This window comes from Eumetopias jubatus, unplaced genomic scaffold (assembly GCF_037043125.1).
Source record: "Eumetopias jubatus isolate StellerSeaLion01/CBP00866 unplaced genomic scaffold, mEumJub1_p1.0 scaffold_9, whole genome shotgun sequence".
Taxonomy (NCBI): Eukaryota; Metazoa; Chordata; class Mammalia; order Carnivora; family Otariidae; genus Eumetopias; species Eumetopias jubatus.
Genome location: NW_028274815.1, coordinates 61,592,601 through 61,617,960, shown reverse-complemented (window position 1 = coordinate 61,617,960; position 25,360 = coordinate 61,592,601). Strand labels below are relative to the sequence as shown.

At 40.2% G+C, this 25,360-nt stretch overlaps 1 long non-coding RNA gene across 1 annotated transcript in view; it reads right to left on the bottom strand.

Moving 5' to 3' along the window:
- The window catches only part of LOC148163548 (uncharacterized), a 158,713-nt gene that overhangs the window by 90,891 nt on the left and 42,462 nt on the right, over positions 1–25,360 (bottom strand). The window contains exon 2 of the long non-coding RNA XR_015768870.1: positions 2,534–2,628. This is a non-coding gene — a long non-coding RNA (uncharacterized LOC148163548). The remainder of the gene's footprint in view (positions 1–2,533; positions 2,629–25,360) is intronic.

Sequence of the window (25,360 nt, the reverse complement as noted above, 5' to 3'; positions counted from 1 at the left end):
AGGCATTTACCCAAAGAATACAAAAATACTAATTCAAAAGGATGCATGCACCCAATGTTTAGAGCAGCATTATCTACAATAGCCATACTATAGACAGCTCAAGTGTCCATCAACTGATAAATGGATAAAGAAGAGGTGGTGTATATATATATATTATACACACACACACACAACGGAATATCACTCAGCCAAAAAAAAAAGAATGAAAGCTTGTCATTTGCGGTGACATCGATGGAGCTAGAGAGTATAATGTTAAGTAAGTCAGTCAGAGAAAGACAAATACCATATGATTTCACTCATATGCACAGTTTAAGAAACAAAACAAACAAGCAAAGGGAAAAGAGAGAGAGGCAAACCAAGAAATAGACTCTAAACTCTAGAGACCAAACTGATGGTTATCAGAGGAGAGGTAGGGGGGGATGGGTGAAATAGGTGATGGGGATTAAGGAGAGCACTTGTCTATGATGAGCATATGATGAGCACCGGGTGATGTATGGAAGTGTTGAATCACTATATTGTACACCTGAAAGTAATATTATACTGTACGTTAACTAACTAGAACTTAAATAACAACGTTAAAAAATTCGAAAAATTAAAAAATAAAACAAACCTGGCCTCCATGCCATGGAGCTGACAGTTCCACAGGGCAGTGAGACCCTGAGCACAGAACCTCACAAGGCAACATGAAACTGCTCCTGTGAAAGTGCGAGGGGAGGGCACAGCATGAAATGAGAGCTCACAGTAAGGGGATATAACTGAATCAGGGAAGGGGGGAGACTCCCTTATGGGTGAATAGAGAGGTGAGGTTGAGGAGGAGACATCTGGGTGAATGGAGATAGGGAGAGAGTTCCAACTAGAGAAAACAGCATATACAAAGTCCCTCGCCAAGGAGGGTGGTGGCCCCTGGCAAGGATGCTGGTGTAGCTGGGAAACAGAGAAAGGAGGAGGAGACATGAGACAAGGCTGGAGACACATGCCGGACATGGAGAATGTTAAAGACCGAGGTCCTCACTCTAAAACCAATGGGAAGCCATTGAAGAGTTTTCAGCTTGTAGAGGAAGTGATGAAACGGGACTGCAGCTCAAAAACATCATGATGGTTTGTGTGAAGAATGAATTTAAATGAGACGAGAATGAAAGAGGAGAGCCTATAAGGAGGCCTTTACCAGATCTTGCAAGATTATGGTGGTTTAGACCAGGCTATTCAGATGAAGACAGAGCCAAGTAAACTGACTCAGATTATTTGGGAGGTAATTCAACAGATCTAGGTAATGAGCTGGTTAAGGGAGATTAGGGAGGTGAAAGTAACAAGGATAACTTGTAGTTTTGTGGCCAATGTGGCAAATAATTTCTCCTAGAAAGCAGAATTATGAAACCCTTCTGTCAGAGATACCTGAATTACTTAAGAGAGAAAGCACCATTGTTGTTGGAGGAGCTAGGGAAGGATCAGAGGGATGTCCCAGAGACCTATAAGGCCACACCTTCTCAAGGATGGCCAGAAGAGCCACAGATCCATACATAGCCTGTTTTTCTCCCTCTTCTTCTCCTCCCTCTCCATCATTGGTGCACATCAGGACACTTGGTACAAAGGGGATACTCCATGTTAAGGGGAAAAGAGAAATCAGAAGACCAGCTCCACCAGGAATTATAGGTTTGCCCTTCAACAAGTCTCATGATCTCTCTGCTCGTTCTTCAACTTGAGGTCACTCAACTGGATTCATGGTATCCAGTGCTTCTTGGAAACCTGAATTTCTGGTGCATCTACATGGCCACTTGTAGTCTGCACCTCAACATACACCTCCCTCCACTTCATTCCATCCCAAACTACCAAAGCCTTATTACTCTTTTTGGTATAATTACCTCTTGGGTTGTTGTAGAGGCAGTAGCTTTCCTTCAGGGAGAAAAAAAAAAAAAGTGTTCTCCAGCAAAAGAAAAGTTTGAAAACCACTGAAATACCCATCTCTAAGACAGGCCTCAGATTTCTGAACAGAATAAAAGTTCTATTTTCTGTGTCCTAAAGGGAAAGGACAATAAACTTCTGGAAGGAGAATCTCCTAGACACTGGCCCTCCACCACAGGGGATCAAAAAACCACCACCAAGTTTGAAGCAGCTGCTATAGCACCATTCCCCTTGGGGAAAGACTCCCTACCATCTCTGCTTTCCATGACCTTCCAGCTATCACCAAACCTCCCCCTCTGGTCTCCCACACACCCTCATCAGGGTCCATGGTGAGGCAAAGGAAATAATTAAGATGAACTAGAGTCTTCTGCCCCTCCTCCCATGGCCCACTGCCCTGTCTCCCCAGCCTCTCCAGCTTTTAGGAGAAAGGTTTCATTACTGAGAGCAGTCAGGAGTCAGAGTGGCTCTTGATTGATGCTATCAGTTAAATGAAGAGCTCTTGTGGCAGAAACTGTCTTTTCTTCATTAAGTTTGAAAATATGCCCGGGGCTGGTCTGTGATCAGCTCATCAATAAATGGAAATATACTGATAGATCCAAATTTATGCCAGACCTAATCCCCTGTTTTCACTCACCTCAGTCTGAGGTCTGAAGAGAAAGGGAAAAGGGAGACGTCAGTTTTGGCATGAGGCTCTCCTCCAGATGGGCCATCACTGGAACAGCCTCCAATCTGTGGGATAGAAAGGCTTCCATTAAGCACAGAGGTCTTCCACGTCTGATTTTTTCTAGGACCATCAGGGGAACTGGCTCTGAGCTAGAGATGCTGGCAGAGCTCTGAGGGTCACCAATGACTCAGTCACGAACAATCTCCAACAACATAGCATAGCCCCAGGGACTTTAGGAAGGTTGAAGGTAGTAGAGATTGGGTTTATCAAAATACCCAAATATCTCTACAAGACTGCAGGACAAGAGGCAGGCATTGCTAAAGGGCTAGCATGCCATGGAGAAAGGAAGTATAAAAGGGAGTAAGGAAAGAAAACCACTCAGAAAAGCCAAGCAAGACATCCCTTAACCTGCCTTAGGAAATAAAATTAAAGAGAACTCTACTTTCTGCCACCAAAATCAAGAGGACAAGAGAGACCAAAAATAAACACAATTTTAAAAAGAGCAAACACCAAAACTGCCTATCAAGCCAACAGGCATTAGCTTAAGAGCTCTAACCTGCGGGTTTTCAACAATTAACTTCTAAAGTGACTGTTCACCAATCCACCTTGATTTCGTTATGTGGGGTAATGTCAGTATTGGCAGGCATTTCCTAAAATTCCGGCTGTGCAGAGATAATGCCATCAATGCTGAGGGCCTGGGCCATGGGGTAAGGACGGGGGTAGGAAGTTGTTCTCATATTATTTGGCTCAGGATTTTCATTTTCTTGCATTTTTTTTCCTTCTCATCACCAGGCTTTACTCTTTCCCTTGCCAAGTTGCATTACTTGTCACTGAATTGCAGCCTGTTATGGCAGTTTTACAGAGAAGCTCAAAAGGCAGGAGTGACCAGCCATGTTGTGTCCTTGAGCATGCTACTTCTGTTCTCCCAATGTCCTTTTGCCTAGGAATTCTGCATCTCTATGGTGCTCACGCAAACAACATTTTATGTTTATGTCAGAGTATTGTAACCATCCTTTTCATCATTGTATTCAAGTTATTAAGAACCAATCTTCATTCATTCATTCATTCATTCATTCAACTAACATTGATCACTTACCATGAGCCACAATCTCTCTCTTCCTGTGTGACAATGGAAGAGGGAAACAATTTCAAAACAACACTATGGGGCATCATGCAACAACCTACAAAGATCAGAAGGTCAGGGAAAGCTTCCCATATGAGGTAAAGATTGAGATGCATCTGAAAAAAGAAGTAGGTCATAGCAGAGTGTATGGAGCAGGAAAAAGAGGACTTCCGGGCAACAGGAGAACCATGTCTAAAGGCCCAGTGGGCAAGGAAGCAGAACATGATGCATCTGAGAAATCATCCCAGTAATAAATTATGTTAATGGAGCACTTACTCTGTGCCAGACCCAGTGGTGAGCACTCCACAGATATTATTTCATTTAGTGTTCATAATCCTGGCAGGTGTGGAGTATTATTAATTACTCTTATTTTCAGATAAGATATTAAAGAAGCTAATTTTCCCAAATCAGGGAAATTATATATGATCTGAACTGTTGCTCTGACTCAGGAACCCATACATACTACTCTGGCAGACAGCAGAGGCTTAGTTAGAACACAAAGTATGATAGGAGAGATGAGTGGTATTAGAAATGAGGGTTAACAGGTACACAGGAGCCTTGCAGACATACCAAGGAGTTTGGACATTACTGAGTAGTCATTCAGGAGCCATGATGAATTTAGGCAGAAATGAAAGATGATTAGATTTGGAAAGATCACTTTGGCGGCAAAGCAAAGAATCATGACAGTGAAAAAGAATGAGAAAAATTATCTAAAGAGGTATTTTAACCAAAGGAACCCTTTCTGGTTTATCTCCAGAAGCTCCTCCAACCCACTTTTAAAAATATGAAATGAAAATAGTGAAAAGGCATAAGATTTTTTATAAAATTATAAATGATACTACAGACTTTGCTTCCAGCCAAGATTGAGTAAAAGAGATTGGATTTATACTCCTGGCTGAAACAACAAAAAAAGTAGACAATACACCTTAAAAAAAAAAAAAACTGGTTTGCAAAACACTGGACATCAGGCAATGAACATCAAGGATCCCTGAGAGATGGGAAACAAATAAGTTGATCCCTACAACTGGCTCAACTTGCTGCCTAGAGAAAGTTCCCAGGTCATAGTAAAAGGAGGGGGACCCACACAGAGCCCAACAGCCTCCTTGAGTTGAAGACATGGATCTGGGAGTCCTGAAAGCAGTTCGACTTTTCAGGGCAGAGTAGTGGAGGGGAGATAAAGAGACAGAAAACTGGAGATCTTAAGAAGGTTCCCCTCTAGAGTTGAGAACCTATCAGTTCAAGTGTGTGAGGAAACCACTGAAGATGGAGAAGGAAAAAAAATCATTTGAAAGGATTAGAGATAAAAAGAAAGAGTGCCTCTTTCCACCAGCCAAAGTGCAAAAACCTCCTAATTATACCCTGACATACTCAAACTACTTTGAAGAATTTAATAATGTCCCAGGAAAAAAAGCTAAAAAATATTTATAGGAATACTAAAATATGTAACACCTAATAAGGTAAAATTCTCAAATTTTAAAAATGACCAGGCATGCAAAAAAGCAGGAAAATATAACCATAATCAGAAGAAAAAAATCAATAAATTGAAATTGACTCAGAATTGGTACTGATGGTGGAATTAGTAGAGAAGCACATTAAAAGAATTACTAAAACTGTATTCCATATGTTCAAGAAGGTAGGAATACTTTAGCATGTTAACTGGGACACAAGAGATATAAAAAAGGACTAAATCTAACTTCTAAAGATAAAAACTACAATGTCTGAGATGAAACATATACTAGATTAGATCAGACATAGCAAAAGAGAACATTAGTAAACTTGAAAACATAGTGGTAGGAACTTTACAAAATGGGCAGGGGGGAAGGAACGGAGAAGCTCTGAGCTGTGAGACAACTTTGAGGCCAAATATTCATGTCACTTTAATCTCTGAAAGGAATAGGACAAAAACAGTATTTGAAGAAAGACTGGCTGAAAATTTTTCAAATTTGATGAAAATTATAAACCCTCAGATCTAAGAAGCTCCACAAACTCCAAGCACAAGAAACATGAAGAAAACTACACCAAGGCACATTATAATCAAATGTCTTAAAATCCAATGATAAGGAAGAATCTAAAAAGCAGCTAAAGGAGGGGAAAAAACACATTACATCCAAAGGAACAAAGGTAAGAACGCAGGCAGATTTTTCTTTGAAAACAATGCAAACTAGAACACAATGGAGTAACATCTCTACAATACTTAATGGGAAAAATCTGTCAACACAGAATTCTTTACTTTGTAAAAGAGGCAAAATAAAAAATTTTTTCAGGCATTTAAAAGCTAGAATTCATTATCGATAGATCTACATTACAAGAAATGTTAAAGGAAATACTTCAAGCAGAAGGAAAATGATCGCAGCTGTAAATCTGAATCCACACAAAGAAATAAAAGAGTACTGGAAGTGGTAACTAAATGGGTGAACATAGATTTTTTTAACTTATAATTTAAATTACTTTAAAAGATCATTGACTCTTTGAGCAAAAGTAATACAAAACTACTGTAGCATTTATAACATACATAAAAGTAAAATTTATGATAAAAATGGCACAAGAGCCAGAGGGGAGAAATGGAAACACACTGTTGTAACATCCTTATACTATACATAAAGTGGTAGAATATCACTTGAAGGTAGACTGTGATAAATTATGATGTGTACTATAATCTGGGCATAGCTTCATGTTCACAGGACAGGCTGTTTTGTGAAGGAAGCTCATGTGGAGTGTAGAAATACATGATGCAGCCAAGGTTCATGGTGAGGTGCATACAAGGTACAATGTGACTATAGCTATTTCTGTCCTCCATCCTTCATTTATACATCTGATCCCCATGAGGAACAGTTCACTGGAATTTGATAATGATAGGGCTACCCACAAAATGGCATCATGAAAATGTCACCATTCAAATATTCTTCTAGTTTATCTTTGTTCTCCTTGATCAAAATATTACAATTTGTTACACTATTATGTGAATTACATTTACATTTTATTTATTAAAGCTGATTACACTTGTACTTGACAGTTCTATCATAGTTTTTTTTTTTAATATTTATTTGATAGAGAGTGACACAGCGAGACAGGGAACACAAGCAGAGGGAGTAGGAGAAGGAGAAGCAGGCTTCCCGCCGAGCAGGGAGCCCAATGTGGGGCTCCATCCCAGGACCCCGGGATCACGACCTGAGCCAAAGGCAGATGCTTAATGACTGAGCCATCCAAGTGCCCCTCTATTATAGTTCTTATGTTTTCAAATTTTCTCCCTTTGGTAAGGTAGGGGGCATGCCTTGTTATAATTATCTTAAGGAAGTATAATCTCTCTAGAAGGTTTTTTTTTTTTTGGAAGGGGTCTCTATTGTTTGACTTATTTCAATAGTCCAGATACCTTTAAAAAATGGCAGAAAATCTTTGGAGGGGCCTAACTCTGGCATTGTCATCATGTTGTTTTTCAATGCCAAGCCCCTGTGGGAAATAATATGTCGATTTTAACAAGTCTGGACAAAGTTGAGAGGCCTCTGTTCTCCCAAACAAGATGACAATGTGTTGGTCCAGATCCAATCCCTGATCTCATTCTGGGAAGGTGTGCTGTGCTCTTGAAACAATGACCTTCTCTTGAAGCTGCTAGCAGGATATTCAGCAGCAGTGCCCCAAAGAGGGACCTGTACACCTGTAACAGGAATTCTGTGAGATTTCTTATGGCCTAGAGAGGCCCAGAACAATGGTAATTACCACGGACAGAAGCATTTTCCTGTTGCCAGACAGAATTGGCTAGTGTGCTATGTCAGGTGCTAGGTTATTGGGTGTTAGAGTGCTTTATATTCTTCTGTTGTTAGATGCAGTGTTCTATAAAAGTCAATTATATCAAGTTAGTTGAGAGTATTGTTTAGGTCTTCTATATCCTTTTGGAATCTTCTCTGTATACATTCTATCTAGGGGCGCCTGGGTGGCTCAGTTGTTAAGCGTCTGCCTTCAGCTCAGGTCATGATCCCAGGGTCCTGGGATCGAGCCCCACATCGGGCTCCCTGCTCCACGGGAAGTCTGCTTCTCCCTCTCCCACTCCCCCTGCTTGTGTTCCCTCGTTCACTGTGTCTCTCTCTGTCAAATAAATAAAATCTTAAAAAAAAAATCTATTATTACAAGAAAGTGCTAAAATATCTTGATTATAATTGTATGTTTATTTTTTCTCCTTGCAGTTCTATCATGCAGTTTTTGCTTCATGTTTGGAGGCTCTGTTATTAGCTGCATAAATGTTTAAGACTTTTTTCATCATTATTAAATGACCCTCATCCCTGGTAATATTCTTTGCTCTGAAATCTAATTTGTCTGATATTAATATAGCTACTACAGCTTTCTTTAGATTAGTGTATGATATATCTTTTCCATCTATTTACTTAGAATGTATTTATGTCTTCATATTTAAAGTAGGTTTCTTATAAAAAGCATATAGTGGGTCTTGATTTTTTATCCAACTTGTCCATTCTGTCTTATAATTGGTATATTTTGACCATTTACATTTAATGTGATTGTTGATATAGCTGGGTTGAAATCTACCATCTTGCTGTTTCATATGTGAATGCTGCTTTTTTGTTTTCTTTTTCTCCCTTCTTTGGATTAAATATTTTTATGATTCCATTCTATCTCTATTGTTGATTACTATGTGCATGCAATTCATTTTGTTAATTTAATGGTTATCTAGTCTGCCAGCATAACTATTTTGATTAATTTTTCAATTAATAAAAGATCTTCAATCATGCTGATAAAAGTAAAATATAACTGGGGTGCCTGGGTGGTTCAGTCGTTAAGCATCTGCCTTTGGCTCAGGTCACGATCCCAGGGTCCTAGGATCAAGCCCTGCAACAGAAAGTTCTGTTCTCCCTGCTCCACAGGAAGCCTGCTTCTCCCTCTCCCACTCCCCCTACTTGTGTTTCCTCTCTTGCTGTGTCTCTCTCTGTCAAATAAATAAAATACCTTTTTAACAAAGTAAAATATAACTGGGGATGTGTTTATACATTTCTGGAATCTTGAACTAGGATCTATACTCTATTGAAATTATTTTATCCATATATCTATTCACATAAAGACTTAAACACTATTAAATTCTACTTGGAGGCAAATTTGCCCCAGGCAAAGAGTAGTCAGTAAGTCTAAGATAAGGATCAAGAGATGAATGCAGAGGATGCAAACATCAATTAATAAGTTAGAGACCTACTGTGTGTCTATATATCATTTATGGAATCCTCACAACAGCTCTATGTGGTAATTATTATAAAATTTCACAGATGCATAAAGCAAGACCCAGATGACAAGTTACTGAGTAAGTTTATAGAGTAACAAAAATAGCAAACAGGAGAGCACACACTAGAACCCAGATCTGTCTGACCTAAAGCCCATTTACAGACAATAGCACAGATGACCTCCAGACCCATGACAATTATCAGAAATGATGTCCTTAGGGGCGCCTGGGTGGCTTAGTTGGTTAAGCGACTGCCTTCGGCTCAGGTCATGATCCTGGAGTCCCAGGATCGAGTCCCACATCGGGCTCCCTGCTCAGCAGGGAGTCTGCTTCTCCCTCTGACCCTCCCCCCTCTCATGTGCTCTCTCTCTCTCTCTCCATTCTCTCTTTCAAATAAATAAAATCTTTAAAAAAAAAAAAAATGATGTCCTTAGCATCTAACAGATAGCAACTGCCTATCACCAAATGACTGCTCAGTAAGTATTTGTTGAATGAATGAATAAATAACAAGGTACAGATGTAAGGACAAAGATGGACTCAAATAGTACCTACTTCATCAGAGTGCCTGTGCTGATCCTAAGGATGTCTAGTCATAGACGTATCTCCTTTTATAAAACCCTGTCCTAAACCTACCCTTGACACACCACACAACTCTTTTGGGGGTGACTCTTAAATCCTTCTCTCCTGCAGAAAAAAGAATTCTGCATTTCAAATCTACTGGGGAGCCAATAAGGATCTTTTTTCTTCAAAGTTGGGATCAATTACACTAATGATAGCTTAGTTAAAAAAAGAACAACTTTTCAGAAGTTAGTAACTAGCTCTAGATATAAGCATGCTAAGCATATAAGCATCTACAGCCATATGCTGGGCCTGGTTCTACACCAACTGAAAGAGAATAATTGTAGATGCCGCCTGGTTTTAGTTCAGACCTACACTCAGTAGGACTTCTTGATGAGGAGGCAGAACTACTTAAACAGGATGAAAGTTCTGTTCTCAAACCACTTTAGGATTGATTTTTAAAAGGTGATGTGAATTTGTATGTGGACCAAGAGAGACACCAAAGGCATCCCCCAGTGTTACCATACAGCCTACAACAGGATCCCTGACAGAGCACAGGAAGTAACGGTAGAATCTAAGCCAAGTCCTAGTCTGACAATATTGCAGGTCTCCCAAATCAGGGTGTGAACACGAGTTAACAATTAGACATGAGTAGGACCAGTCAGGCTCTTGGGGCTGCCCTCTGTCTCCTTTCTAGGCTCACGCCTCTATTCTCAAGATTAGACACAGACCATAATCCATGTTTACAGGGAATCTAGCTCACAATATTGGTTGCTAGAGCTGCTGCAAACTGGGATCTCAGTGCAGCATAAAGATGACCCACCTATCCAATCAGGTGCTCCCTTTTGCCCCTGATTTCAGCAAGAGGACTCAGAGCTATAACCAAGGTTATTATTTTTAATAAAATAGTAATCATGTCTTACATTTGAATAGTGCTTTACAACTTATAAAGCACTTTCACTTCCATTATATCATGGACAAGGCCAAACAGGCCTGACATCAGGGCAAATAAAAGAACCACTTAAAAAAAAAGCCACCTTAAGTGCAAACACTGAAAATCCAAGAAGAAAAGAAAATCGAAAATTAGAAACATAAACCTATAACCATTGCCAAAGAGGAGAGAAACAAGTGGATCAAGAACCTACAGAGCAAAGCAGCATACAAATTGGAGCAATCAATATGAATCACAAGAAAACCAAAGCTACAGATCAAAATCTAAACCACACCAGCCAATTCTGAAATAACCACTTATGTTTCTGTATACAGGAACAGTGAGACTTCTCTGAGATAAATCATTGACACTAATTACCTGCAAAGATTTGGTGAGCACATAGCCTCTATTTTATTTAGGTAGCAAGGCACTGTAAGAAACATTAACTCAGGCAGAGTGTTCATTCCTGCATTGTTTTTCTAATTTTTTTCTAATTCTGATCCAAGTTCAGAATGAAGTGTCTCTAACTCAGCATACTCACTCCATCCCTGTTATCAGCAACACTTACTAAAGACCTATGGTGCACACTGTTGGGCCCACATCTCTCTGAGTTTTGTCTCTCCTGTAGAGCACTGTGTGATGGTACCAGATGACCGTTATTTTGTTAAATGTGAAAGACTTTTATAAATATAATAAAATATAAATATATCATAAAATAATAAATTTATTTATAAATAAACATTTGTTAAACATTTATTAAATGTGTATAAATAAATAGCTCTGAGCCTTCTTGCTGGGATCATGGGCAGAGGGGAGAAGGGCCTGGTTGGACTGGGTCATATTTGTGGACAGAGACAAACTAACAGTTTAATAGAAACATCAGTTTACTTGCTTGTAATGATTAGAAAGGGGGAACAACCTGCCCTCCCCAGAACCCATCCTGATGGGGTCATCTCACAAAAATGTTCATGGCAGAACACTTTGGCTCTCCATAATTCAATTCAAAAGTCAAATTTAATTCATTCAGGTTAAAATGAGAGACAGTTCAGGCTGGAAATTAACCAGAAGTTAAATTATTTATTATATAGGGTAATATTATTCAGAGTTCATTCAATAAATTAAAATGGGCTATCAACCTATAGTTGGCTGACGTCCTTCAGCACTCTAACAAAAAGAGGATTATCTATAATGGATTTATCAATATTTGTGCATGTCACCTTCTAGTATTCTAATATTCTCAAGAATGGTTGGCTTTCTAAGCATTTTCTTGCTAGTTTTTTGAATGGTGGGTAGTGTTGAGGTTGGGGTGATCTATATTTAACTGCTGTGAGACTCAGTCTCCTCATTTTTAAAAAGTGTACCTCACAGAACTATCACAAGGATTAAATGAGATAATGCATGTAAAACAAACATCTTAGTACCCAGCACATGCTGGGCATCCAGAAAATGTTTCTGTCCTTACTTTTCTTTGAAAATCCTGTTCTTGACTAAAAAAAAATCAACATCAGTTTGGCACGCCCCAGATCTACATGATCACCAATTATAAACGACTGGAAAGCCAAAGAAGAAGTGTGTATAATTATATATACATTGGTACATTTCTATTGCCTATGTTTATGGGTACATATTTGGACCAGTCTTGAATTTTTTATAAAATTTAAGGTTCCTCAAAATGATTTTCTTTCTTACCTCTTTCATAATTCCCTTTAAAGCCTAGTGTATCTTGTTATAAAAGAAGTGTATACTTGTTAAGTGTATACTTGTTAAGAAACAAGTACTCAGTCATTGTATTGGGTATATTTACAATGTGTGCATACATAAAGCTGCATTTCCTGTTGTCTGTAAGTCATCAGGAATGAGCTATTCATGCTTGTAAATATTCCTGATAACTGAACCCTACTGTGTTATAAATATTCCTCAGAATGTTGAGACAATTTTAGATGGAGACATTTCTACCATTTTATACATGTCCTCACCTTTTTATACCAAGTTTACTGCATGCATCTCGATCTGCTTGGTTGCTCAGAAACAAAGATTAAGTGTTCCAGGATTAGCCTGTGGTATAGCTATGCCATCATGAATACTGAAAATGGAGTTTCTGCACAAATGTTCCATCTTCCAAGGAACAGCCATTAGCTACAGCCCATGCATTTGGAATCATCTACTCGGACAGCTCTCTTTCCGTATTTTCTGGCTCTTGGTCAGTATGATGGTTCGTTGTATGTGTCAACTTGACTGGGCCACAGGATGCCCTGACATTAGGTCAAACATAATCCTGCGTGTATTGCCTGTGAGGGTGTTTCTAGATGAGATTAACATTTGAATAGGTAGACTGAATAAAAATCGACTGCCCTCCCTAATGTGGGTGGGCCTTATCCAATCAACTGAAGATTGAAAGAGAACAAAGAGTTTAATAAGAGAGAATTCCTCCAGCCTGGCTGCCAAAGCTAAGACCTTGGTCTTTTCCTTCAGATTTCAACTGAAAAGTTGGCTCTTGGTCCTGCCAGGTTTCAGACGGAAACTTATACCACTGGCTCTCCTGGTCTTCAGTCCTTCTGACTCAGACTGCAGCTGCATTAGCTGGGTCTTCAGATTGCTAAATGCCCATCTTGGGACTTCTCAGACTCCACAGTCATGTGAGCCAATTCTTTATAATATATATAGGATATATATTTTATTTATTTATTTCATATTTTACTTTATGTAATTACATAATAAATTACTAATAGATTTACTTTATGTATTATATAATAGATTGTTGCTATATTTATTTTAATGTATTTACTATATTGCATATTTATTATTTGTATTAGATTTTATTATATTTATATATAAATAAATTTATTTATATATCATAAAACCTGCTGGTTCTGTTTCTTTGGAGAACCCTGATTAAATACAGTCATGTACCTGACCTAGACAAGAGCGATCTTTGCCCTGGGCCTCGTAATTCAGAGAAGCCTACATATCACAAGCAAACACACAAAGTAAAAATACATTTATTAAAGAAGACATTGGCATCTCTGTCATTCGAGACCCAGAATTCATTGTTGCCACAGAACAACCAGTAACCCTGAACATCCACTCCCATGATCAGCACTGCTTAGGCCCCAGGAAAATCTCCACATCTTTCTCCCTGTACTCCCCAAACAGAAAGCAGCGGTGTTTGAATGCCATAATGCCATGAACATTTAGGGTCACACTACTGTTGACATTGATAGTGATACTACTTCAGAATGCGGAAAAATTGAGCATGACAATTACTTGGCTAAAAGAATAACGTATAACCATATGAGTTATCTCCTCAAATCTTTCCTCTTAGATAGCTTGAATTCAATAGATTCTTGCATAACTTTGGTTTCCCAGCAGGGCTGAGCATTCTTTTCATGCTTTTCTTTGTGTCCCAATTCATGACTTCAGAGGTACTCATGAATAAACATGGTATTCACAAGAGTTGCACAGTGTGACTAGGGAACATTTTGCAATATTCAACAATGCATACTACCCTTAAATTTATGTATTTCTATAAATCTAGGTGTTTAACATTCATGAAGCACTATACTGAATCTTTAGCTTAGCAAATAGATAAACATTAAATGCTAAAATTAAGAATAATTTTATTTTCTTAAAAGATTTAATGACATTTTCAAAAATTAAACTTCAATGTCAGTTTTATTTATATAACTTCTATTTAAAATCTTAATGCCATTAGTTATAGTTTATATTTTGTATTTTAATTGTAATACTTTCAAATATTTTAGAAAAAAAGTAACTTTTAGAAAGCATGCATAAATGTAATTTCAAGTTTTCATTTTATGTTTAATGTACATTATATTTTTATGGAAAAGATTTTCATTTGTACACTTTTATTACAATTATAGTTCTTATTTCTTAGACTGTTAATAGAAAACCAAATGTGTGAAAATCTTGATTATCATCCCATAAGTGGTGATTTTTGTTAAAATTAAGAAAACAAAATAGATATATGCCTTTATTTTATTACTTAGCCAACATCATCAACCATAAAAATGACTATCAAATGACTCAGATATGCACAGTAAACAATTAAATTCTGTCACCTTTGATTTTCTGCCAAGCTTCAGTCATATAACAAGAACAACTTTAAACATATTTGTCAGTTTCACCATTAGGAAGGTGTAATTGTCAAGGTGGAAGGACAGACATACTTTATGTAATAGTCCACTAGTTTGATTTATAACTATAAAATATATAGACATATGTTACATGGCCCTCCATTTTCACTCTTGCCTTAGATCCCAAAAATATGAGGAGTATGGCTATGGCCATATTCCCAATTCACCTAGGTTGCCAGGTAAGTAATCTTCAAGGGTGAGGTGTGACTTATGTACGTATGACCACACAAGTGACATTTTTTTGTTTTGTTTTGTTTAAGTTCAGGAAGAGACATATTGAATTTGGAGGTCATGAAAATATGGGGAAAATTCAGGCAATCAGCTAGTACTTGAAGCATCAGTTATGAACAGGTGAGGGGGGGCTGCCAGATATTCACCACTGAGGCTGCTATCTTCTTGACTCCTCAGGCTGCCTCTGTGGGATATGACACAAGGGTTAGCACTGTAAGCCTTCCCCACCAACCTGCTACAGCAGCTACAATTCCCAAGGGTCTCTGATTGAGTCATGGTAAGCTTTAGGGCTCCACTCAAAATACAAATGTCCATGGTAGATAGCACAATAAAGCATTCTCGGCCACTAAGTCCTCATGTATATTTGTCCATTGGAATAGAGTTCACTGGTTCCCTGGCAATGAGTGCAGGAAGGTGAGGAATGGGAACAGTTGGTATCTTGGTGCTTGAAAAAGAAACAAAAAGAGCAGGGGTTGGAGAGGTGGGTATGTGATGGGTCAGAGGATTGAAAGGCAAATACTACCTACTTCATAATTATTCCTTGGGCTGGCCCATTTCCTTGCTCTTAATTACCCTATGTGGCTCTCTGGCAACTTAGATTTCCTGGATATGGTTGCATTTTTAGAAGGTTGGTGGATCATCAAGAAGGAAAAGGGTGAGCCAGAAGCCCATGGGTGGGTAAAGGTGTAAACACTCAGGTACTCATGACTGTGAGTCTTCTGCTCAGAGAAGTCACCAAATTCTAGTGCTTCTGTGGCCTCCATCTCTGAGGAGAAGCAGGCTCACCACTATTAAGGCCTCCCTGCAATAAATGTAGTTATGGTGCTTTTTATTCCAAATGGTAAACTCACAAAAGCCCATTAGACCTGATTCTCAGAGTAGGGGAAGGAGATGCATAGTGCCTCTGAAAGAACACTGAAATGGGAATAAGATCTGAGTCTTCATCAACTAGATGCATAATCTTGAGTGAGTGGCCATATTTCTTTCTGCCTCCGTTTCCTCACAAAAAAAGTGGAAAACAACGTTGCCTAAATCCGTTCTACCTTTAATGTGCTGGAGAGGGGAACTGGGAAAGCAGAATCTCTATGTACAATTCCAGCAGCAGCAAAGGCTAGCAGGCAAAAGCAACATCAGGCCGGTGTCCCATTTGGCCTGCCTGTTCAGGATGTATGGGCCAATGGGATAATGGAACACAGTGTAACCTTGCCACAGCCAGTCCCAGTTAACTAAAAGAAAGGGAAGTCATAATTTTTTATGTGTTTTTGTTTTGTTTAATTCTACAGGAACTCCTTCTCTGGGGCTATGAATTAAGCCCAGTAGAACTTAAAAAAAAAAAAAATGAGAAATAATTGACACATAACCTTGCATTAGTTTCAGGGCAACATAATGATTCAGTATTTGAATAGACTGCAAAACAATCACCACAGTAAGTCTAGTTAGCTAACATCCATCACCAGACATAGTTACAAATTTTTTCCTTATAATGACAACTTTTCAGATGTCTCTTAGCAACTTACAGATGCACAATACAGTATTATTAACTATAGTCACCATGCTGTACATTATATCCCATGACTTACTTTATAACTGGATGTTTGTACTTGTTGACCACTTTAACCCATTTCAGCCTCCCCCTACCTCCTACCTCTGGCAATCACCAATCTGTTCTCTTTGAGTTCAATTTTGTGTACTTTCCACATATAAATGAGATTATACAGTATTTGTCTTTCCGTCTGACTTATTTCACTTAGCATAATGACCTTAAGGTTTATCCATGTTGTTGCAGTGGCAGAATTTCCTCTTTTTTAATGGCTGAATAATATTCCATTTTGTATATATACCACACTGTCTTTACACATTCATCCACCAATGGACATTAAGGTCATTTCCATGTCTTGGCTACTGTAAATAATGCTGCAATGAACATGGGGTACAAATACCTTTTTGAGTTAGGGTTTTTGATTAATTCAGATAAATACTGAGAAGTGGAATTGCTGGATCATATCACAGTTCTATTTTTAATTTTTTGAGGAACCTCCAAATTATTTACCATAGTGGCTACACCAATTTACAGTGCTACCAATAGTGCACCAAGACTTCCTTGTCTCTAAATCCTCACTAACACTATTATCTTGTCTTTCCGATAACAGCCATTCTTTTTTTTTTTTAAGACTTTATTTCTTTATTTGACAGAGAGAGAGAGAGATAGCAAGAGCAGGAACACAAGCAGAAGGAGTGGGAAAGGGAGAAGGCTTCCCACCAAGCAGTGAGCCCGATGCGGGGCTCGATCCTAGGACTCTGAGATCATGACCTGAGCTGAAGGCAGACGCTTAACGACTGAGCCACCCAGGCGCCCCTCCGATAACAGCCATTCTAACAGGTGGGAGGTGATGTAGCTCAGTGTGGTTGTAATTTGTATTTCTCTGATTAGTGATGTTGAACACCTTTTCATGCACCTGTTGGCTATCTGTATGCTTTCTTTGGAAACAAATCTATTCAGATCCTCTGCCATTTCTTAATTGGATTGTTTGGGGTTTTGCTATTGAATTATATGAGTTCTTTATACATTTTGAATATTAATCTCTTATCAGATATATAATTTCAAATATTTTCTCCCATTCCGTAGATTGCCTCTTCATTTTGTTGATTTCCTTCGCTATGCAGAAGCTTTTTAGTTTCCTACAGTCCCATTTGTTTATTTTTGCTTTTGTTGCCTTTACTTTTGGTTTTGAATCCAAAAAAGTCATCACTAAGACCAATGTCAAGGAGCTTAATGCCTATGTTTTCTTCTAGAATTTTCAAGATTTCAGGTCTTACATTCAAGTATTTAATCCATTTTGAGTTAATTTTTGTGTATGGTATAACAGTGTCCAGTTTCATTCTTTTGCATTTGGCTGTCCAGTTTTCCCAATACCCTGTATTGAAGAAACTGTCCTTTTCCCATTGTATATTTTTGGCTCCTCTGTCATAAATTAATTGACCATATATATATGTGGCTTTATTTCTGGGCTCTTTATTCTGTTCCATTCATCTATGTGTCTGTTTTTATGTACATCACACCACACTGTTGATTACTATAGCTTTGTAATATAGTTTGAAATCAGGAAGTGTGATGCCTCCAGCTTTGATCTTCTTCCTCAAGACTGTTTTGGTCATTCAGGGTCTTTTGTGGGGAAGCCATACTGTTAACAAAATTATTTTTTCTCTATCTATCCAAGTGATTTGTATGTCCTTGAAACCTCTAGGATAAACAGGACAAACCATCTAATAGAACTATGAACTCCTAACATCTCAGAAGAAAAGACGGGGGACCTCTCTCCAATTTTGTCTCTGGTATGAATCAGCCTCCTCTGACTACAATCAACCCCTACCAGAGAAGACCTTTGAGTCTAGAGCCTCACCTGGGCGGCAGCCTCAGTATCTTTGCACCCTGAACATTTGACCACTTGATTTGGCCACTAAATTTGAGATAATGAAAAAGAGCCTTGGCTTCCTTTTTCCCCATCTTTATAATACAAATAGCACCATCTGTTTTCTTCTCTGATACACAGAAAAGGGCTTGAGAATAAATGAAGTAGTATATGCAAAAGAAACTCTCATCCAATAGAGTATTGTTTGATCCAGTAAGAGACTTACCCCAGTGGTAGAGTAAGATATATGGATGGGTTTGGGAAGAAAGAAGAGAATAGTGGAATGTTTGAAGGAGATAAAGAACAAGTCTTCAATAGGACCACTGAAATGACAGAGTAAATTGCCACCCCTGGCCAGAAATAGCCCTAGAAATAAGTGATAAGGTGAAATTTGTCATTTTGTATCTATTGAGATGCCCTTACTTTTCTCCTGTATGGTCCAGGGCTCTGCAGGTCCAACCACCCTTCCCCATGCTCACTCTATAACCTGTATTCTGAAGATAGTTGCTAGGAAAATGGTGTAATTTATACACTAAATCATGAATGATTGCTGTGAAGTAAACTTACCTGCCCTTTTAAAGTTACCTTCTGGTGGCACACCAACTGAACTCAAAATAGTGACCAACACTAGGGATTTCAGATACGGAGGATGATATCTTGACAATGAGGGATGACCTTTGCCACCCCAACTCACATAATGTATAGGATCACCCAATTCATCCATGGAAGGGTCATCTGTTCCTAAAGACAGGCAGTCTGGGAAGAAAGATAGCTACAAAGGTCTGACAAAACTGGATACTTTCAAAGGACAAGTGTGCACCTTACTTCAGTTAATCCTTAGAACAATCAAGGAGGGTAAACATTTCTATTTGACAGAAGAATCAAAGGAGGCTTGTAGGTGAGGAAGTATCTCCATGACATACTGGTCAGCACATGTGAAAACTAGATGCCAACACATGCCTGTCACACCCCAAAGACACTAACCACTATGCACAACACTTCTTAGAAGAGCACGTGCCCTGAGAAACCAGACCCATATATATGAGCGGTCTTTGACAACTTTTTCTTAGAGTTCTAAGAGCTCTAAGAGCTGTTCTTAAGGTCTAAACTCTGATACTACCCTTCTGCTTTGCTTTTACCATCTGGATTTATGAACCAAAGACAGGGGAGGAACTCTCAATGCCTCTAAGAGTTCACACTTAGTCAATGGGCCTGTCTTTGTGAGAGGACCATAACAGGAGATGGGGGGGCGGGGGGGCGGACATGGAAGGCAGGGAAAGAGAGAAACTGTAGTTAGGAGCAACAAGAAAACACCAAATGCAATTCTTCACCTCCAAAGCCTTTTTGGACAGTTCCTTCTCTTGGCAAAGCATGACCTAAAGCACAGAATTATCCCTTGTGAGAGCTTATTCTTGATAATGGCTCCATAGTGCACTACGGGGCCTTTAAACTTAGCAGTATCCCAGACTATGCCCCTTGGTCTTCCTCTCATCTACACGTGAGAGACAGATTAGTTTTCAGGTCATTTGAAAGACAGACACCTCGGCATCCAGAGTTAGGTCACACAGCAAGTAACTAGAAAAACTGAGATTAAACCCAGATTTCCTGACTGCCAGACCCAGATTCTTTCCAATCACTCCTTCAGCTTCCTAAAAACTACATGGCTCTGCATACCACTCCTATGTATCTACCCAATACAAAATAAAATGTGCATTATCCTATACAAAGACTTGTACGCAAATGTTATGGTAACTTGATTGCATAGGCACAACTGGAAAGGCCCCAAATATCCACCAAGAGATGACTGGACAGACAACTAGGGTTTATGCATACAATATAATATGTCTCAGTAGTAAGCAAGAACTACTGAACACAACAACATGGATGAAGCTCAAAATAATCAGGCTGAGTGACAGTAGTCAGTCAAAAAGAGACCATGCTACCTGATTCCACTTATATAAAACTCTAGAAAATGCAAACTAATTTATAGCGACAGAAAGCAGATCAGTGACTATTTGGGGATGACAGAGGGGACCAAAAGAACAAGAACAAAGGTTTACAAAAAGACACCAGAAAACCTCTGAGGGATAAGTATGTTCACCAACTTCACTGTGGCCCTGGTTTCACGAGTGTGTGCAATGAGCAAAATGTATCAGGTTGAACAATTTAAATATGTAGTTTATTGTACGTCAATCATACCTCAATACAATTGTTAAAAAAAAAATATGGACCCACTTGGGCTTAGAGTGGGCAATTCAACCATCTCTCACTTCACCCAACCCCCAAAGATGCTCTCATCCCTTAGGCTTCAGTCTGTAGCAAGGTTACTGCTAATGGGATGATAGCAAGATATCTGACCAACATTGATGAATGATTATTATAATCAAAATATTGGTCTTCTCCTCCTCTTTAAGAATACAAATTTAGGGTGACTGCAGCTTCCCTCTAGGCAGAGGGTTTCCTTTTTTTCCTGCCTGGGGAGCACTAAGGAAAACAAACAGAAGCACTTACCATTATTCTTCTTATTAAGTAAGCCTATAAACATTTGGACTAGTCTTGCCGATTTAAGACAGATGTTTCAATTGCAGAGGGCTGGAAAATGCAGAGAGAGTAAAAGGGAGAAGCAAAAGGGAAGGGAGAGGAGAGAGGAAAGTGGGTGCTGCAGAAAGCAGACACAGAAGGACCAAAGCAGAAAGGCAAAGGCCCTCCACGCAATGCAGCAAGGAGACTGCTGGTCTGCAGTGAATGTCCAGAACTCACCACACAGCCCTGCTGCCTTGGGATTGGACATGTCGTGGGACTTTTATGGCTATGGACTTGAGAAGATGACCACCTTCGCCCAGGATGGGAAGAGACCGGCCCTTCCCACCAAGAATCCTCAAGACCTTTCCCATCCCTACCCACGAAAGGAAACTGAATTACAGCTGGGCTGCCCCCACATTCTTGGCCAGCTCAGGGACAAATATGCAATCCAAGACTTGGGGCAGGACACTTGAACTGGGTTGTCAGGAGGAAGGCATGAGGTCAAAGCTGAAGGTAAGTTTTCTGCCCCTATATCTGGGTTAAGGAAGAACTGACTTAAAAGTGGTGGATTCCCTCTGAAGAGATGCCAAGACTCTGCCCTGGAACTGCCCCCTCTGGAGGAAGGGATACAGCTCACAAGATGGGAATCCCTGGCCAGCAGCCATTCTGTTACTGCTAAGAACTTGTCTGGCAAAGCTATCTGTCACTGATGGTCTGTTGCACAGGGAAACTTCCTGCCTGTCAGTGACCCCTCACACACCAGGGCTGGGACTCTGAAAATGCAGGGCTTCGTGAATTTGGGGGTGTCAATGTCTCCTGCATTACGGACATTCAAAGTGGCCTCTTAGGAGAAGCAGGTAAAATCACTGGTGTTGCTTATTACAGTGTAGACACCTACTAAATCCGAATCTCTGTGGACACTACCAGATCATCTGCACTTGAACAAGCTTCCCCAGATAATTCTCACCCATGCCAACATTCAGAGATCAATGCCCTTCCAGATTAGAAAGCTGGGAACCTGGTATCCCTCTCATAAGCAGCTCACTACCTACTTTTCTCAGTTTACAGGGAGGAAAGGGAAGCCTCCCACAAAATAATCAAGACCTTTCCTGCAGTGAACATTTTCCATAAAAGGTTCTCCTGCATACTTTGTTACACATTCCATATCAGAGACATAAAGGGGGAGAAACCTTCCCTTTCAATTATTTGCCATTCCATGGAAAGGCACATAGGAAGACCAGCAGGCAAAAGGCCAAGGTATGCTGTGCTTTGAGTCAAGCACCACACAGGGCTTGGTCCTCCCATTTGTTATAATCCCAATTCATCCCCCATAACAAACCATGGGCTACGAATCATTACTCCTGTGTTATAGTGAAGTCTAACACTCTTGCCACATATTCCTCCTAACGAAGCAAGGCTTGCTTCTCCATACAGAGTCCTGTAACCACTATAATGTCACTAAGGAAGGTGCAAGGCCCAGAGAATCACTGAGATTGAGACAGCATTATCCTATTCCTTCCCCCAACATTTCCTCCTCAAAAATCCTCCCACTTCTCCCAGTTCCAAATACCGTCTTGGGTTCCACCACCCCTGCTGGCAAGCCTCTCTCCTTCCCTCCAACATTCTGGGCCAAAAGGTTCCCTCCAAAGGATATGTTGTGACCCACACACAGCCCAGATCTCTAGCGGTGGAGGAGAGACCCTAGGAAAGAAAAAAGTCATACCTGTACCTGAGTTACTGCAACATGGAACACAGCAGGACAAATACAGCCTGTTCAGTCACGTCTACCCAGGCTTTGAAGCTGGCATTTCCAGAATGTGTGTCATGCCATTTTCAACCAGGTGGGCCTAGATGTCTTGGTTGCATGTCTCAACATGAGCTCCACCTCATGGGATGGGATACCTGTTCCTTACCAGACAGCAAACACAGTTGAATGCTTTCATATCTCAGAGACAGCTGGGCCTAGGCTCAAGGACCTGATGGCCAAAGATGGTTATGGTTCATCCGGAGGGATGAGAACCAGGCTCAGAAGCTCCACTCTGGTTAAGAAGAAACATGAACTGGAGGCATAGAGGTTCCTCTGCCTCTCCCTGCAAGGTCTTCATCTGAGAAATGGGAATCAACTGGTGCCTTAGTCTGGGTTTCCCCCAAAAACAGACCCTGAGAAAAGGATTTGGGCTCAAATATTTATTTGGGAGGTGACTGCAAGAAACACAAGTAAGTGAGAGAAGGAAACAAGACAAGGATGGGAAAAGAGCCAGCACATGAGCCAGTTATCATGGTGGGCAAAGAGGTTCTATCTCCTCAGGACCTTTTTAGGACACGTGTCTAACACACCTCAAAAATATCCCACCAAAGGATGGAGACACTGGGGTATATATCCACCAACTTTTATCCCTTATTAGTTAAAGACTGCCCTTGGGGGCATTAAGATCCCTATACTTTTAGGCTGTCTTATATGTGAGCAGAGCAAGCTACTACACAGAAGAAGAAAATTCCCTCTGGCAGAGAAACTGAGAAACATGGGGGCTTGAGGTAAGAAGGTAACAGTGGGCATAAGGAATGTCCATTGCATCTACAGGTGACCTCAGAGGTGGGATCGGGGAAATGGTTGGGACAGCAATAGTACCTGCTGTACTTATCATCCCCACAGGGTAGATTAAAGTAGACAATGTAAAAACACATGGCACTGTGGAAGATAGGCACATGTGCAAGGAAAAGTATTTTTATTATTATTATTATTATTAACTTTGGGATTTACACCACAGTTCACAGACTCTCCTTAACCAGATTGGGAACACAAATGCCTCCCTCTTGCCTAGACTGAAACTGCAAGTTCTATGGGACAAATACCTGGTCAGGCTGAGGTGTGAGGGAACAGAGGGGTCGCTGGACACACAGCCATATGGGACTACCCTAGTGCATGGTCAGCCCAGTATAGCACACACTCTCCACAGAGCCTACAGCCTGGCTGAGAATCCAACCTGCCTGCTTTGTGAAGTCACCCTAACCTGGACAGGAGCCTTTACTAAATTCCCTTGTGATCTCTTGGCATTAATGTCTTCAAATGTCCACAGCATTCTCAATTTATCTTCTACTGTTCGAGTTCCATGACTAGAACACTCCAGCCAAACAATACAGAAGTCCAGACAAGCAGATTCCTTTAGGATTCACATGGAACCTTTGGGCATTAAACATACATTAAACTTGTGGCTGGATCATAGATGATGTCTGTAGTTACCCCAAAAGGCCTTCATTTAGGAAGAACAGAACCCAGAACAGGCCATCAGTGGGGAGCCAATATTCCTACTTTATAGATGAGAAAAACTGACAAGAAAAGTGATTTATCCAAGGGGCACCTGGGTGGCTCAGTTGGTTAAGCGTCCGACTCTTGATTTCAGCTCAGGTCATGACCTCAGGGTTGTGAGATCAAGCCCCACACTGGGCCCCACACCGGGCTCTACACTGGGTGTGAAGCCTGCTTAAAATTCTCTCTCACCCTCTCCCTCTGCCCCTTGCCCACGCCCCTGCCCCGCTCACACTCCCTCTCTGTCTCTGAATTAAGAAAAAAAAAAAAAGTGATTTATCCAAGATTATTTAGGTCCTAATCTTGTTCATTCATTCATTCAGTAGACATTAAAGGAGTACCTACTATATGCCAGGGGCTTTTTTGGGTGTTAGAAAAATAGCAGGGAACAAGAAAGACAAGTTCTCCCATTGTTATGGTGTCCACATGCTCTTGGGGAAGACAGACAGTAAACAAATAAAAGGAACATGATTGGTGCTATGAAGAAACTAAAACACACTAAGGAGGTAACAAGTGATGGCACACAGGGAGCACTATTTTAGAAAGAGTCGTCAGGAAAAGCTTGTTTAGAGTACAATATGTGAGCAGGCCCATGGACTAGGAAGCGTGAGCCAGGCAAAGATCTGGAGGAAGAGCACAAGAAAGAGAAAACAGCAAATGTGAGGACCCTGAGACAGAAGGGCCCTGGCATGCTGAAGAAATGGCACAGGCCAGTCTGGTTATACGGTGGTGGGCATGGGGCTGAGCTCTGTGATGTCAGAAGCCTGGAATCCACTCAAGAGGAAGGCCGACCACAAGGGTCCCCACGAAGGGAGGCCAGTTCATTTCACAGCTCCTATAGGAAAGGCTCCTCATTCATTTGCTTTCTATTTGTCTCTGGGAAATAAGAAGTGAGATTCTCAACACAAAGGAGGTGAGAGTTGGCATTTTGAAGGAAGAGGAGGTTTGAAACAGTATTTTGAAAGAGAAGGCAGGTATATTCACAAAGGACATGTGGTAAAACTGCAGTACTGAGATTTGTCATCATAAATGCAAAGTCAGCACAGTTGTGTGTGCAATTTCTCCAGCCACATTTAGCTACTCGGGTGTACGTCCAGGGTAAGTAGAGAGCTGGAGTTCTGACAGGAAAATGCAATGGAAAGAGAACAGAGAGGAGGGCACCATCCATACAAGGATATGTGTTTGTATCAATTACCATGAAATCTGAGCCTGAGAAGGGCAATGGACAGGTGGTGGAGTCCATGGACTGAAAGTTCCCCTGGGACTGAAGAGTACTGAAGAGAAGTTACTGAGAACGGAGGATATAGTGATTAGAAAGGCAAGGCCTGAAATCAAGATTTTA